The 16,197-nt window shown below is 39.4% G+C and overlaps 1 protein-coding gene and 1 long non-coding RNA gene across 5 annotated transcripts in view; one reads left to right on the top strand and one right to left on the bottom strand.

Moving 5' to 3' along the window:
- Positions 1 to 16,197, bottom strand: part of LOC134795739 (uncharacterized) — a 246,170-nt gene that overhangs the window by 10,105 nt on the left and 219,868 nt on the right. The gene's annotated exons all lie outside the window — the stretch shown is intronic.
- Positions 1 to 16,197, top strand: part of LOC134795644 (uncharacterized) — a 439,378-nt gene that overhangs the window by 370,020 nt on the left and 53,161 nt on the right. The gene's annotated exons all lie outside the window — the stretch shown is intronic.

Genomic DNA, 16,197 nt, shown 5'->3' with positions numbered 1-16,197 from the left:
GGAGTATGTGAGGAGGGGCATTACCCAGGCGTTGAAGGCGCGCACTTTGTTGCCTCCTGACAAAAGACTGTTAAGGACTTTTGTGAGCCGACTGAAAAAGCGCTCCTTCACTGACCGTCTAATACCCTCGTCTTCAATACCCAACGACTGTGACATACCAAGGTATTTATAGGTTTCTGATTCAGAGATAGATCTGAAAGACATTGTCTCAGAAAGTTGTAAATTTGTTGAATTTACAACCCTCCCCTGCTGTACATGCATAACCGCACATTTATCGATACCAAACTCCATGTTGATGGCACTACTGAAGTCTTCGGTGGTTTTCAGTAGCTCCAACAAGCCTTGGGTATTTGGTGCAAATAATTTGAGGTCATCCATGTACAGAAGGTGAGAAATAACTTCACCCTCTCTCCGAAGCCGGCAACCTAGTCCCAAATCCTTCAGCAGGGTGCTGAGGGGATTCAGAGCTAGGCAGAATCATAGCGGACTCAGACTGTCGCCCTGAAAGATTCCTCGCTCAATCCTTATAAAATCCTGTGGGCCAGGTCGGTCATCCCCGCCTCCTGGTTGACGAAGGACTGTGGTCCACTGCCCCATACACGCGCTTAGGAAGGCTCTCAAAGCTGCATCAACTTTGTACAGCTCTAAGACCCTCCCCAGCCATGAATGAGGCACCGAATCATAGGCCTTCTTGTAGTCAATCCAAGCGGCTGAGAGGCCCCCCTTGGTCCGCCGGATTTGTTGGCAGATGGTCATGTCTATGAGGAGGAGCTCTTTAGTACTACGGGACCCAACCCTACATCCATTTTGAGCAGAGGCCAAAATATTGTTTGCGACAATGTGCGCGTTGATTTTTGCTCTCAAAATGGATGTAAGGAGCTTATTATTATTATTATTTTATTTATTTAATTCAGTGAAATAATAATAAAAGTTTCAATATGATTGAAGTTATTGTTTCCCTTGGTTGTCATTTTCTCCTAGACTGCTATTATACTGCACATAGCTCTGTACGTGCCTGATGTAAATATTTATCATAGATAAGGTGCAACGGGACAATTTCGACTGCGAGGTAATTTCAACTAATCGAAATATCTTCCATGTTTTACATTATTAACTAGAGTCACACAATACACACAACACATCTTTTTCGCTATCTAGACATGTATGGTACTCTAGTTCTAGTAAAACATGGAAGATATAGTGAATAGAATCAGGCGTTACTTTGCGGAAATCCATATTAATTAAAACGAAAATATTACTTTGCTAATCCGCGAAAAGATAACGTGCTAGTCAATCAGTGCTAACCCGTTATACTTACTTGCGTATTTTTACATGCAATTAATATTCCCACCCTCCCACCGCAAAAATAAATACGCAAATAAATATAACAAACCACCACCAAAAGAATAATCCTCGACACGTGTTTCGCCTCTCTACGAGGCATCCTCAGGAGTTGTTGACGGTCTGACGCCCGGCAACGGAAACGGAACACCGTTTCCGTTGCCGGGCGTCAGACCGTCAACAACTCCTGAGGATGCCTCGTTTTAATGGAAGATATTACGATTAGTTGAAATTGAAATTAATGTTAACAAAAAATCAAGTGACTCAGTCATTCACCCAATCACATAATTATATAGATAACCATATAACGTTAAAGATCCGGCGGTTCGTTGGCCGGATTCTGCTGTGAAGATTTGTCAACGTCTAAAATTTTACATGATTTATTGACACGCAAAGAATAGAGATTCAGTGTTTATTATTATTTTTCGTCTGAGAGGCGAAACACGTGTCGAGGATTATTCTTTTGGTGGTGGTTTGTTATATTTATTTGCGTATTTATTTTTGCGGTGGGAGGGTGGGAATATTAATTGCATGTAAAAATACGCAAGTAAGTATAACGGGTTAGCACTGATTGACTAGCACGTTATCTTTTCGCGGATTAGCAAAGTAATATTTTCGTTTTAATGGAAGATATTTCGATTAGTTGAAATTGAAATTAATGTTAACAAAAAATCAAGTGACTCAGTCATTCACCCAATCACATAATTATATAGATAATCACATAACGTTAAAGATCCGGCGGTTCGTTGGCCGGATTCTGCTCTGAAGATTTGTCAACGTCTAAAATTTTACATGATTTATTGACACGCAAAGAATAGAGATTCAGTGTTTATTATTATTTTTCGTCTATTATACATATTAGAAATATTTCCTGCCTATACAATAAATAATAAAACTCAGAGGATGCCATTCAATAGAAAACTCGCTTTCACGCAAATCAAATCAAAATCTCACTCAGAAAAAAATCAATAGTAAATCAATCTCGCGAACCCACAATTTTATATCCGCCAATCAGCGTTTGACAGCTCAATCTGTTCGCTTGAAGACCCTTTTTGTTTGGATTATCATACCCTATAAATAAAGGTGTAGTTGAAATTCCTTGGGTTCCTCGATTTCGATTCAAATTGAAGACTTTGTAAAGGTTTTAATTTTATTACTTCCATAATAACCTTCTTCCTGGCGTTATCCCGGCATTCCCGGCTCATGGGAACCTGGGATCCGCTTGACAACTAAACCCAAGAATTGACGTCGGCACCAGTTTTTACGAAAGCGACTGCCATCTGACCTTCCAACCCAGAGGGAAAACTAGGCCTTATTGGGATTAGTCCGGTTTCCTCACGATGTTTTCCTTCACCGTAAAGCGACTGGTTAATATCAAATGATATTTGGTACATAAGTTCCGAAAAACTCATTGGTACGAGCCGGGGTTTGAACCTGCCACCTCCGGATTGAAAGTCGCACGCTCTTACCACTAGGCCACCAGCGCTTCATATTAACCGAACTTCTAAAACTAACCTACTTACAACTTGCTCTATTTGCCCCTATGCCCTTTCGAAGTCCGCATAACGCTCTATCATAACAATATTACCTACTTTGAAAACTTCGTCCGCACCGTAAGATAATAAGAACACGGCGACAAAATGCCTATGTTCCATTTAACTTTGTCCGACTTTCCGCTACGGTCCGTTCATGACTCTCCACAACGGACACGACGGAACCGTCGAAAACAAACAACTTTAAACAAAAAAACACCTTGCACCTTTGAAATAGAACTCAATCTCGTTTGTCCTGTTTGAGTGGGCTTTGTTCTTCCCTGCAATTGCAGCGTTAATAAAAGGATTCAAAGTTTATTATCGCTCGCGAAAGTTGGAGTTGAATGAACCGTTCGTGCAGTAGTTTTAATTAACAGAAACTATGCTGGTTTCCGCACTGCGCTGGGTTTTTACGGGCTTATTAGGATTATTAGCATAGACGAGATCACTAGCATAAGTAGCATAATAAGTACCCTGCATTGAGCTCATTTGTGCCTGTTTACGAATGCTGCCAAGTTTGCATCTGTTGTGCCTTAAAAAGACTTTGAGCCTCATTTACGAGTTTGATAAGGGTTTTATGCTGATCTTTTGGCTAGGTTCCGAATTGCAGGTTCTAGTTTAAGCTCCTTCTTAGCACTTATCTCGGTTGGAGCCTTAGTTTCGCAACGTAAAAGTGAAATACCCGATGTCCGAAGATATCCTGTTGTGTCTTACCGTGTAATTTTGTCTTAAAGTTAAACGATACTTTTATAAACCGAGTCTTAGAATGAGAACTTTCTAATAAAAAAGAATGAAACCAGATCATTTGGGACTTTGAATAATCGTCCCGATACTCCGCAACGAAACTTTCCGTACACTCATAATGCCCATCAATTGTGTTTCTTCTTCATAAAGTTTGTTATAAATTACATATTCCGGCGGGGGAAAATTGAATCGCTCGCGACGATCCATCACGGAGACAATGACGCTCATGGTGTGATGGACAATGGACAATAAATGGCCGACTTATTAACCGATAACATTTTACAGGCGGCTGTACTCAATTCGTCGGATTTTTTGTATCGTATTCGATTTTTTTAAAGAGGAAGGAGCTGATTTGATAACTTTTTTTGTTTCTTTTACTTTTACTCTCATTCTCATTAGGTCAAGATTTAAAGCCTGACCGTATATATGATCACGCGCCATGTCGCGGAATTTCACTGGAACTATTTTTTTCATACTGTACTGAACTGTCATCCTATACAAGAGAATAACACCGCCCTCTTGACAATAATCATATATTACTGGTCAGGCTTTAATTAAATCGAATCAAATATCATTTATAATTATAAAGACTCATTAATTTGTTTTCGGAAAGCACTATTAAAAATGGAATTCCTGCTGTCGGACCGTGTGGATAGCAACTAGTGTTACTCCGGAAAAAAAAATATTTCCGAATATTTGTAATTACCTATATTTACTTTTCTTATTGATTACACCAGTACACTATGCACCAGCATGTTTAATACGTATATGTAATGTTTGTTTAACATGTAAATTGATGATGCAGGTTTAACGCAGCTTTTCCTTTTTGAAAAGATTAAAATTGCACATTTCTCATGTTCGATTCACAAATAAGGGCATGTTCGAGAAATACGTATTTTATTTCCTTCCTTCCGTACCCAACTCCGATCCAAATAAATAATACATTAGCGCAGAATGGAGAAGGAAATCGGGTCCGTTACAAAATCACCCGCCGAATGCAGACCCGGGAAATCTTGTTTTCTTTCAAAATTATTGAATGACCTCTCTTTGAAGGCGGCCATTTTGAAATGCCGTATATGGGGTTAATTAACTAATTCCGAAGGAATTTGATGCTGATTTTTATACTGGTACAGTCACCTGCAATAATATGATACTCTTCGATGGCCGCAAAAATATGTGACACACTCTTATGGCTCTACAAATATGATCGTGACAGATATTTTTGCGGCCTTCGTTGTGTAACATATTATTGCAGGTACTCGTAATTAAAAAAAAACTCCCAATAGAAATATATTTATTTGATTTGGCAGGTAGGTACAATGAAGTAATATTTTTATATTGCTTTTTAATTTGGTTTGTTCCTCTTTCACGCATTTTTGGGTTGTTTAAGACCTAGTCTACTCGTACATCATATTTTATAAGGTTTTATTAAACTTGCAAAGTACAATGTATGTTCGGGTCAAAGCTAAATTAAACCAACTTCCCATTTTTCGATTGTGCTGAAACAATTCATACATAATGTAAGTTGGGTGACAATGTAATATTATGGTACTATCGATCTGATGTCATGATAGACACAGGAGGTGGCTATATAATATAAACTCTGTGATAAAACAACAAACCTATTCTTTTTTTTTTTTTTTATTGTCTCGATGAGTATTAGTTTCTTGTTGAAAGAAAATCAAATAGTTTGTATCAAAATGAAATTTTTGATAATTAGAAAAATGACGATTTAAACTACCGTAGAGTCTGTGCGGAAAGAGAAGAGTCGTGAAATGTATCACTGAGAAAAATTTGCTACTTATGAAGCAAAAAATTGTAAGTAGCTTGCAATTTGCTACTTACTACGGGTGCAGCATACTTAATACAGCTGCCGCATACTGCTTAATGGTGCAAGCTACTTACACGTTTAGGAGATACACAATGTTGCGTACGGGCATTGGAATTTTGTACGTATAATGTCAGCGCCTACGTAATAAGTATGTTATACCCGTACAATACGTAGTTGTTTAAGGAACTTGAATGTAAGTAGCTGCCACCATTACCCATACATATCCGGGTACATTATCCAGTTCAACCTCCTACTTATAAGTAGCTTATACCTTTACATTAAGTAGTTTTCAACAGAACATGAACATAAGTAGAAAACATCTTTATTCATACATGTGTTGGTTATCATATAGAGTTGTTTAAACGTACACCTCCTACTTATTTAAAGGCTTTACTTACACGATATCCGTATCTTTACGAATACGTAGGCGAGTTACGAGAGTTGTAATACAAATACGACCTACTATACAGTCCCATGATGAGTAAATATGCCGATTCATTATACGTGTGCGGTCTACTGTTATACATGTAGCAGCTACGTATCTTACGTAGCCCATGCCAGTACGTAAGGACCCAGTCACCTGACGCTAGCACGCAAGCTACGTAAAATACGTAGACAGTCCCATGATGAGTAAATATGCCGATTCATTATACGTGTGCGGTCTACTGTTATACATGTAGCAGCTACGTATCTTACGTAGCCCATGCCAGTACATAAGGACCCAGTCACCTGACGCTAGCACGCAAGCTACGTAAAATACGTAGACAGTGCCATGATGAGTAAATATACCGATTCATTATACGTGTGCGGTCTACTGTTATACATGTAGCAGCTACGTATCTTACGTACCCCATGCCAGTACGTAAGGACCCAGTCACCTGATGCTAGCACGCAAGCTACGTAAAATACGTAGACAGTGCCATGATCAGTAAATATGCATATTCATTATACGTGTGCGGTCTACTGTTATATATGTAGCAGCTACGGGTCTTACGTAGCCCATGCCAGTACGTAAGGACCCAGTCACCTGACGCTAGCACGCAATCTACGTAAAATACGTAGACAGTGCCATGATGAGTAAATATACCGATTCATTATACGTGTGCAGTCTACTGTTATACATGTAGCAGCTACGTATCTTACGTAGCCCATGCCAGTACGTAAGGACCCAGTAACCTGATTCTAGCACGCAAGCTACGTAAAATACGTAGACAGTACCATGATGACTAAATATGCATATTCATTACACGTGTGCGGTCTACTGTTATACATGTAGCAGCTACGTATGTTACGTAGCCCATGCCATTACGTAAGGACCCAGTCACCGGATGCTAACACGCAAGCTACGTAATATACGTAGACAGAGCCATGATGAGTACATATGCCGATTCATTATACGTGTGCGGTCTACGTGTCTTACGTAGCCCATGCCAGTACGTAAAAACCCAGTCACCTGATGCTAGCATGCAAGCTACGTAAAATACGTAGACAGTGCCATGATGAGTAAATATACCGATTCATTATACGTGTGCAGTCTACTGTTATACATGTAGCAGCTACTTATCTTACGTAGCTCATGCCAGTACGTAAGGACCCAGTCACCTGATGCAAGCACGCAAGCTACGTAAAATATGTAGACAGTGCCATGATGAGTAAATATGCCGATTCATTATACGTGTGCGGTCTACTGTTAAACATGTAGCAGCTACGTGTCTTACGTAGCCCATGCCAGTACGTAAGGACCCAGTCACCTGATGCTAGCACGCAAGCTACGTAAAATACGTAGACAGTGCCATGATGATTAAATATGCATATTCATTACACGTGTGCGGTCTACTGTTATACATGTAGCAGCTACGTATGTTACGTAGCCCATGCCATTACGTAAGGACCCAGTCACCGGATGCTAGCACGCAAGCTACGTAATATACGTAGACAGAGCCATGATTAGTAAATATGCATATTCATTATACGTGTGCAGTCTACTGTTATACATGTAGCAGCTACTTATCTTACGTAGCTCATGCCAGTACGTAATGACCCAGTCACCTGATGCAAGCACGCAAGCTACGTAAAATACGTAGACAGTGCCATGATGAGTAAATATGCCGATTCGTTATACGTGTGAGGTCTACTGTCATACATGTAGCAGCTACGTATCTTACGTAGCCCATACCAGTACGTAAGGACCCAGCCACCTGACGCTAGCACGCAAGCTACGTAAAATGCGCAGACAGTGCTATGATGAGTGAATATGACGATTCATTATACGTGTGCAGTCTACTGTTATACATGTAGCAGCTACGTATCTTACGTAGCCCATGCCAGTACGTAAGGACCCAGTCACCTGATGCTAGCACGCAAGCTACGTAAAATATGTAGACAGTGCCGTGATTAGTAAATATGCATATTCATTATACGTGTGCAGTCTATTGTTATACATGTAGGAGCTACTTATCTTACGTAGCTCATGCCAGTACGTAAGGACCCAGTCACCTGATGCTATCACGCAAGCTACGTTTAATACGTAGACAGTGCCATTATGAGTAAATATGCATATTCATTGTACGTCTGCGGTCTACTATTATACATGTAGCAGCTACGTATGTTACGTAGCCCATGCCAGTACGTAAGGACCCAGTCACCTGATGCTAGCACGCAAGCTACGTAAAATACGTAGACAGTGCCATGATGAGTGAATATGCCGATTCATTATACGTGTGCGGTCTACTGTTATACATGTAGCAGCTACGTATGTTACGTAGCCCATGCCAGTACGTAAGGACCCAGTCACCTGATGCTAGCACGCAAGCTACGTAAAATACGTAGACAGTGCCATGATGAGTGAATATGCCGATTCATTATACGTGTGCGGTCTACTGTCATACATGTAGCAGCTACGAATGTTACGTAGCCCATGCCAGTACGTAAGGACCCAGTCACCTGATGCTAGCACGCAAGCTACGTAAAATACGTAGACAGTGCCATGATGAGTGAATATGCCGATTCATTATACGTGTGCGGTCTACTGTTATACATGTAGCAGCTACGTATGTTACGTAGCCCATGCCAGTACGTAAGGACCCAGTCACCTGATGCTAGCACGCAAGCTACGTAAAATACGTAGACAGTGCCATGATGAGTGAATATGCCGATTCATTATACGTGTGCGGTCTACTGTCATACATGTAGCAGCTACGTATCTTACGTAGCCCATACCAGTACGTAAGGACCCAGCCACCTGACGCTAGCACGCAAGCTACGTAAAATACGTAGACAGTGCTATGATGAGTGAATATGACGATTCATTATACGTGTGCGATCTACTGTTATACATGTAGCAGCTACGTATCTTACGTAGCCCATACCAGTACGTAAGGACCCAGCCACCTGACGCTAGCACGCAAGCTACGTAAAATACGTAGACAGTGCTATGATGAGTGAATATGACGATTCATTATACGTGTGCGATCTACTGTTATACATGTAGCAGCTACCTATCTTACGTAGCCCATGCTAGTACGTAAGGACCCAGTCACCTGATGCTAGCACGCAAGCTACGTAAAATACGTAAACAGTGCCATGATGAGTAAATATGCATATTCATTATACGTGTGCGGTCTACTGTTATACGTGTAGCAGCTACGTATGTTACGTAGCCCATGCCAGTACGTAAGGACCCAGTCACCTGATGCTAGCATGCAAGCTACGTAAAATACGTAGACAGTGCTATGATGAGTGAATATGACGATTCATTATACGTGTGCGGTCTACTGTTATAGATGTAGCAGCTACCTATCTTACGTAGCCCATGCCAGTACGTAAGGACCCCGTCACCTGACGCTAGCACGCAAGCTACGTAAAATACGTAGACAGTGCCATGATGAGTAAATATACCGATTCATTATACGTGTGCGGTCTACTGTTATACGTGTAGCAGCTACGTATGTTACGTAGCCCATGCCAGTACGTAAGGACCCAGTCACCTGATGCTAGCACGCAAGCTACGTAAAATATGTAGACAGTGCCATGATGAGTGAATATGCCGATTCATTATACGTGTGCGGTCTACTGTTATACATGTAGCAGCTACCTATCTTACGTAGCCCATGCCAGTACGTAAGGACCTAGACACCTGACGCCAGCACGCAAGTTACGTAAAATACGTAGACAGTGACATGATGAGTAAATATACCGATTCATTATAAGTGTGCGGTCTACTGTTATACATGTAGCAGCTACGTATGTTACGTAGCCCATGCCAGTACGTAAGGACCCAGTCACCTGATCCTAGCACGCAAGCTACGTAAAATACGTAGACAGTGCCATGATGAGTATATATGCATATTCATTATACGTGTGCAGTCTACTGTTATACATGTAGCAGCTACTTATCTTACGTAGCTCATACCAGTACGTAAGGACCCAGCCACCTGACGCTAGCACGCAAGCTACGTAAAATACGTAGACAGTGCTATGATGAGTGAATATGACGATTCATTATACGTGTGCGATCTACTGTTATACATGTAGCAGCTACCTATCTTACGTAGCCCATGCTAGTACGTAAGGACCCAGTCACCTGATGCTAGCACGCAAGCTACGTAAAATACGTAAACAGTGCCATGATGAGTAAATATGCATATTCATTATACGTGTGCGGTCTACTGTTATACGTGTAGCAGCTACGTATGTTACGTAGCCCATGCCAGTACGTAAGGACCCAGTCACCTGATGCTAGCATGCAAGCTACGTAAAATACGTAGACAGTGCTATGATGAGTGAATATGACGATTCATTATACGTGTGCGGTCTACTGTTATAGATGTAGCAGCTACCTATCTTACGTAGCCCATGCCAGTACGTAAGGACCCCGTCACCTGACGCTAGCACGCAAGCTACGTAAAATACGTAGACAGTGCCATGATGAGTAAATATACCGATTCATTATACGTGTGCGGTCTACTGTTATACGTGTAGCAGCTACGTATGTTACGTAGCCCATGCCAGTACGTAAGGACCCAGTCACCTGATGCTAGCACGCAAGCTACGTAAAATATGTAGACAGTGCCATGATGAGTGAATATGCCGATTCATTATACGTGTGCGGTCTACTGTTATACATGTAGCAGCTACCTATCTTACGTAGCCCATGCCAGTACGTAAGGACCTAGACACCTGACGCCAGCACGCAAGTTACGTAAAATACGTAGACAGTGACATGATGAGTAAATATACCGATTCATTATAAGTGTGCGGTCTACTGTTATACATGTAGCAGCTACGTATGTTACGTAGCCCATGCCAGTACGTAAGGACCCAGTCACCTGATCCTAGCACGCAAGCTACGTAAAATACGTAGACAGTGCCATGATGAGTATATATGCATATTCATTATACGTGTGCAGTCTACTGTTATACATGTAGCAGCTACTTATCTTACGTAGCTCATGCCAGTACGTAAGGACCCAGTTACCTGATGCTAGCACGCAAGCTACGTATAATACGTAGACAGTGCCATGATTAGTAAATATGCATATTCATTATACGTCTGCGGTCTACTGTTATACATGTAGCAGCTGCGTATCTTATGTAGCCCATGCCAGTACGTAAGGACCCAGTCACCTGACGCTAGCACGCAAGCTACGTATAATACGTAGACAGTGCCATGATTAGTAAATATGCATATTCATTATACGTGTGCAGTCTACTGTTATACATGTAGCAGCTACGTCTCTTACGTAGCCCATACTAGCACGTAAGGAGCCAGTCACCTGATGCTAGTACGCAAGCTACGTAAAATACTTAGACAGTGCCATGTTGAGTAAATGGGTATCGTCTTGGGTCGTCCCATTAGGTTTTTGCCAAGTTCTTAAATTAGTCCTATTCTGCTTTCGTCACCCATTCTACATTCGTCACTTTTGTCGGTGGGCTTTCTCATCTTTGGTCATATTTGCTGTTTGCCTTTTTCTTATTCCGACCCATTCCGGTATTCTTCATTATCTTGTTTGGGCATGTTCGATTTTAGTCTATCTCGTATTCAGTCTCATTCATTATTCGTCATTTTTCTTCGACACGTTCGATATTGGTCCCATTCGGTTATTGACAAGTTCTTAATTTGTCTTATTCTGTATTCTGTCATATTCTTCATTCGTCACTTTCGCTGGTAGTCTTTGTCATCTTTGGCCATATTTGTTGATTGTCTTTTTCCCAGTGTGGTTATCAATTTCATCATCCCTTCCCTCCCGTGAGCGTCATAGAAGTCGCCCTGAAGAAGGTTGACAGCAGTTACCAAAGCTTTAATCAGTCTGAAACTATCTAAGTAGCCATACTACTGTGCCCTGGTCTAAGACCAGGCACGGCACGACGTAGTAAGCCCCGTGTCCCCGTTTTGGATTAATCTCCCCTACATGTGTATTGTTTAGGATACATTTAATTAATATTTAAGTATAAGGATTATTGTTTATGGAATCAAAACAAAAAACAAGACAAATAGTAAATGGGACGAATATCGAATGGGACGAATATCGAACGGGACGAATATTTAACGTGACAAATAGAGAATGTGTCCAAATTTCAAAAGATCCTAAATAATAAAAATACGAAATTAGAATAAGACCAAAGACGATATTACGAATAACGAATGAGACTAAAAAAAGAAATTGACTAACATCGAACATGCCCAAAGAAGATGATGACGAATACCGGAATAAGCCGAAATAAGAAAAAGGCAAACAACCAAGTATAACCCAATATGAAATAGACCACCGATGAACTTGACGAATGTAGAATGGGTGACGAAAGCAGAATGGGACTAATTTAAGAACTTGACAAAAAACTAATGGGACGACCCAAGAGTATACCAGTAAATGGGTCATTCCACCGTTTCGGGTGTTACACTTGAACTCATAAAATAAGGTTTTATTCGATATAGTAACAGGAACTAGGAGGTTAAACTATTAATTCATCTACTACTTTGATAATATTTTCTTTTCCTGAACACACATAATTTAAAGTATAAGAGTAATAACGAGAGACTCACTAAAAAGTAGCTGTTTCGGGTGTTACGCGAATTGGCCTATAGCTTCTGACCATCAGTACCAAAATGCATAAATTAGCGAATTTTCTCAAGTAACCTCCAGTTTTATTTATGTCAAGTAATATAGTCCTTATAGTCTACTGAAACACTAAAGTAACACTTAGTATCACTTTTTATTTAATTTTAATAAAATAAATTACCTGTTTCGGGTGTTACTCATGGTTCGTTTCGGGTGTTACGAGTACGAATCTAAGACAGATTTATACGAAATCAGGGCTCATTTTATTGAAAATATTGTCTTTTTAATAAATTCGATTAAAAACATAAGTATTAAATGCTGAATTATTATAAAATACATTAGTCTTAACAATAAAAACTGTTTCTCGTAGATATCATAATTATTTTTCTTTCAATGCGAATATTTCCGGAAATATTCCCTTAATCAAAAAATGGTTGATGGTGACACCTATTCATTTTGAAAAATCTATCCAACGACACCCCACATCACAGGATTAAAGGCGAAAATAAATAAAAAATATGTTGTACAGGAGCTACCCTAAAAAAAATTTTTTTTTGTAATTTTTGTGTTACTACTTTGTCGCCATGATTGATTTATGTATCCATGCCCAATTTCAGCTTTCTAGCACTAACCACCACGGAGAAAAGCCGGGGACAGACAGGCGGACGTTTCGGGTGCTACACAACTTCAAACTTTAAAACATACGATTAAAGCAGACGCTAAAACAATAATTACTACACATTTGAATAGATTCACATCATAGCCTTTCTTTGGCAAAACATGTTTGGCTATAGTTAATTACGGGGAAAGTTACACATATTTTTGTCTCTTTTTCGTTTCGGGTGTTACTTTGAGACCACAGTCTAGAATAATCTTCTAAAAACCGATTAATCCATGCTTTTGATGCTAGCACGCAAGCTACGTAAAATACGTAGACAGTGCCATGATGAGTAAATATGCATATTCATTATACGTGTGCGGTCTACTGTTATACATGTAACAGCTACGTATCTTACGTAGCCCATGCCAGTACGTAAGGACCAGTCACCTGACGCTAACACGCAAGCTACGTATAATACGTAGACAGTGCCATGATGAGTAAATATGCCGATTCATTATACGTGTGCGGTCTACTGTTATACATGTAGCAGCTACGTATCTTACGTAGCCCATGCCAGTACGTAAGAACCCAGTCACCTGATGCTAGCACGCAAGCTACGTAAAATACGTAGGCAGTGCCATGATGAGTAAATATGCATATTCATTATACGTGTGCGGTCTACTGTTATACATGTAGCAGCTACGTATCTTACGTAGCCCACGCCAGTACGTAAGGACCAGTCACCTGACGCTAACACGCAAGCTACGTATAATACGTAGACAGTGCCATAATGAGTAAATATGCCGATTCATTATACGTGTGCGGTCTACTGTTATACATGTAGCAGCTACGTATGTTACGTAGCCCATGCCAGTACGTAAGGACCCAGTCACCTGACGCTAGCACGCAAGCTATACCCCCAAATATATACCCCAGGGGAGAATCTCTGCATAGACGAATCTTTAATTTTGTCTAGAGGCCGGAGTGGCATTCGCCAATATATTAAAGGTAAACGCCACAAATATGGCATCAAAATGTATGTGTTAGCCACTCCTGGTGGCCTTGTCCTCCAATCTCATATGTACAGAGGGAAAAATGATATTGAAATTGGAGGGCAAGGCCATACAGGCAAGGTAGTGGCTAAACTTCTCCAGTCATATTTAGAAAAGGGCCGTCATATTTTCATGGACAATTTTTATAAGTGTCGGGCTCGCAAAAATTTTAATGGCAAAAAAAACTAATGTTACCGGAACGTTGCGATCTCGATGAAAAAAGTGGGCAAAGGAGGCAGCATATATATTAGGTTCGATAAGAATGGGATTTGTGTTTGCAAGTGGAAAGACTTAAATTCTATGTTTTTATCACTACAAAATCCTGCCTTTTTTGGTTGTGACGCCTGTGACTATATTTTTTGTCATTCGTGTACTTTAATAATGAAAATATACCAAATTTACTTCCTTTAAGGTAAAGGGCCCCTGTTTTGGCAGGTTAAGGCTCTTGAGAGTTTGTATATTTTTTTTAAATATTACTAAGCATATACCTTGAAAGCTTTTGAGTAAGTTATATTAGTTCTTTGTTTCGAATTTTTTCGTGAACCTCTTATTTGGCTCCCATTTCGTGATACAAATTTAGGTCAGCTCCTAAGTTCGTGAATTCGTGTCCCCTGTTTCGGAATAAAGTTTTCTTAGAGTAATTGGTGATAATTTGCTGATAATCATTTTAAATATTTAACGGTCTTACCTACTTACGAGTAATTGTAAGGTCAAATTAAAAGTAATATTTAAAATTAATGTTAAATTGAGAGCTAGCTTAAAGTTTTTTGTACTCGTCGACTTTAATGGTTGAATTAAGACTTTGTAAACCATATGGGTACTTTAATACTTGATTATAAGCCGAACTATATAAATTAATAATATATAATAATAATAATTAAACTGAAACCGGTTCACGGGTATCTATTGATGTACCCGTGAATGGGTTCCAGCAGGCGTTCTATATGAAATCAAATTTCTCCAAACGGCCTCTACGTGTTGGATCCATATCCCCACGCACGCCTTTGTAAATGACCGGGCTCGAAAGACCCGAGAGTTTTAAAACGGAGATACAAATAATAATTATTTACAAAAAAAATGTACTATCTTATACGTTAAATATAAACATAGACAAAAATAAATCAAATAAATTGAATTATAAATAAAATTGTGCTAGTAGTTAATATGAGAATATACGTGGAATATACCTTAAAATTTTTAACTCGGGTCACATTCAAACTCGTTTTATGAGAATTCTAGTGAAAAAAACGTATACCGAATTTCGCTCAAACGAAACTTGATGAAATACATTAATTGTTTTCTAATTAATTTTTTTAATTTTATTCGATGTTATATTTAAAAACAAGCACTCATAATGTATCTAGAAAAACCTTGATTCGTTAGTGGCACGAAATAGGAGACACACGAAAAATAAAATGACCGCTATTTCGTGAGTCGATTTATTTTCAATTTTAAGGTATTTCTATGCATATATTCAGTCTTTTTTCTTATCAAATCAATTACTAAGGAACCCACAGAAACACTCCCAAAAACTTTTATTCGAATGGGTTTAGCTTTTCCTTCCTATAAGCTTAACAAGTGAGAGCGCGCACCTTACGCCTAAAAAAAGTGCACGCATACAACACAGCTGCTCGCGGCCGTCTGACAGTTTCGACCGTCGTATTACTCTCAGTTTAATCACTAAAATATTGGTTATTATTTTATTGAAGAAAATAATAATAATACATTTTTTTTTCATATGTATAATTTGAATAAAAAATATTTGAATTCCTTATTATTTGCGCCAGAAACAAAACTAACGAAATAACGTACTAACACGAACTTGGGGCCCTTTACCTTATTTATGAAAATTTTTTATTGAATATTGTATCACGTCCAAGGTCATATTTTACTTTTACAGTATTTTGTGTGTTTTATTAAAAACGAAGACTTATACTCACATTCCTTAATACTGTACCTTTATTTTCGTAATTTTTTAATGACTTCATTGTAAATTTATCATTTTTTGTTGAAAATAACCGTAACCGATTCTAACCGA

The sequence above is a fragment of the Cydia splendana genome, chromosome 12 (assembly GCF_910591565.1).
Source record: "Cydia splendana chromosome 12, ilCydSple1.2, whole genome shotgun sequence".
Lineage (NCBI taxonomy): Eukaryota > Metazoa > Arthropoda > Insecta > Lepidoptera > Tortricidae > Cydia > Cydia splendana.
Note: the sequence above shows the minus strand (reverse complement) of the source record. Positions and strands in the feature narration are given on the sequence as shown.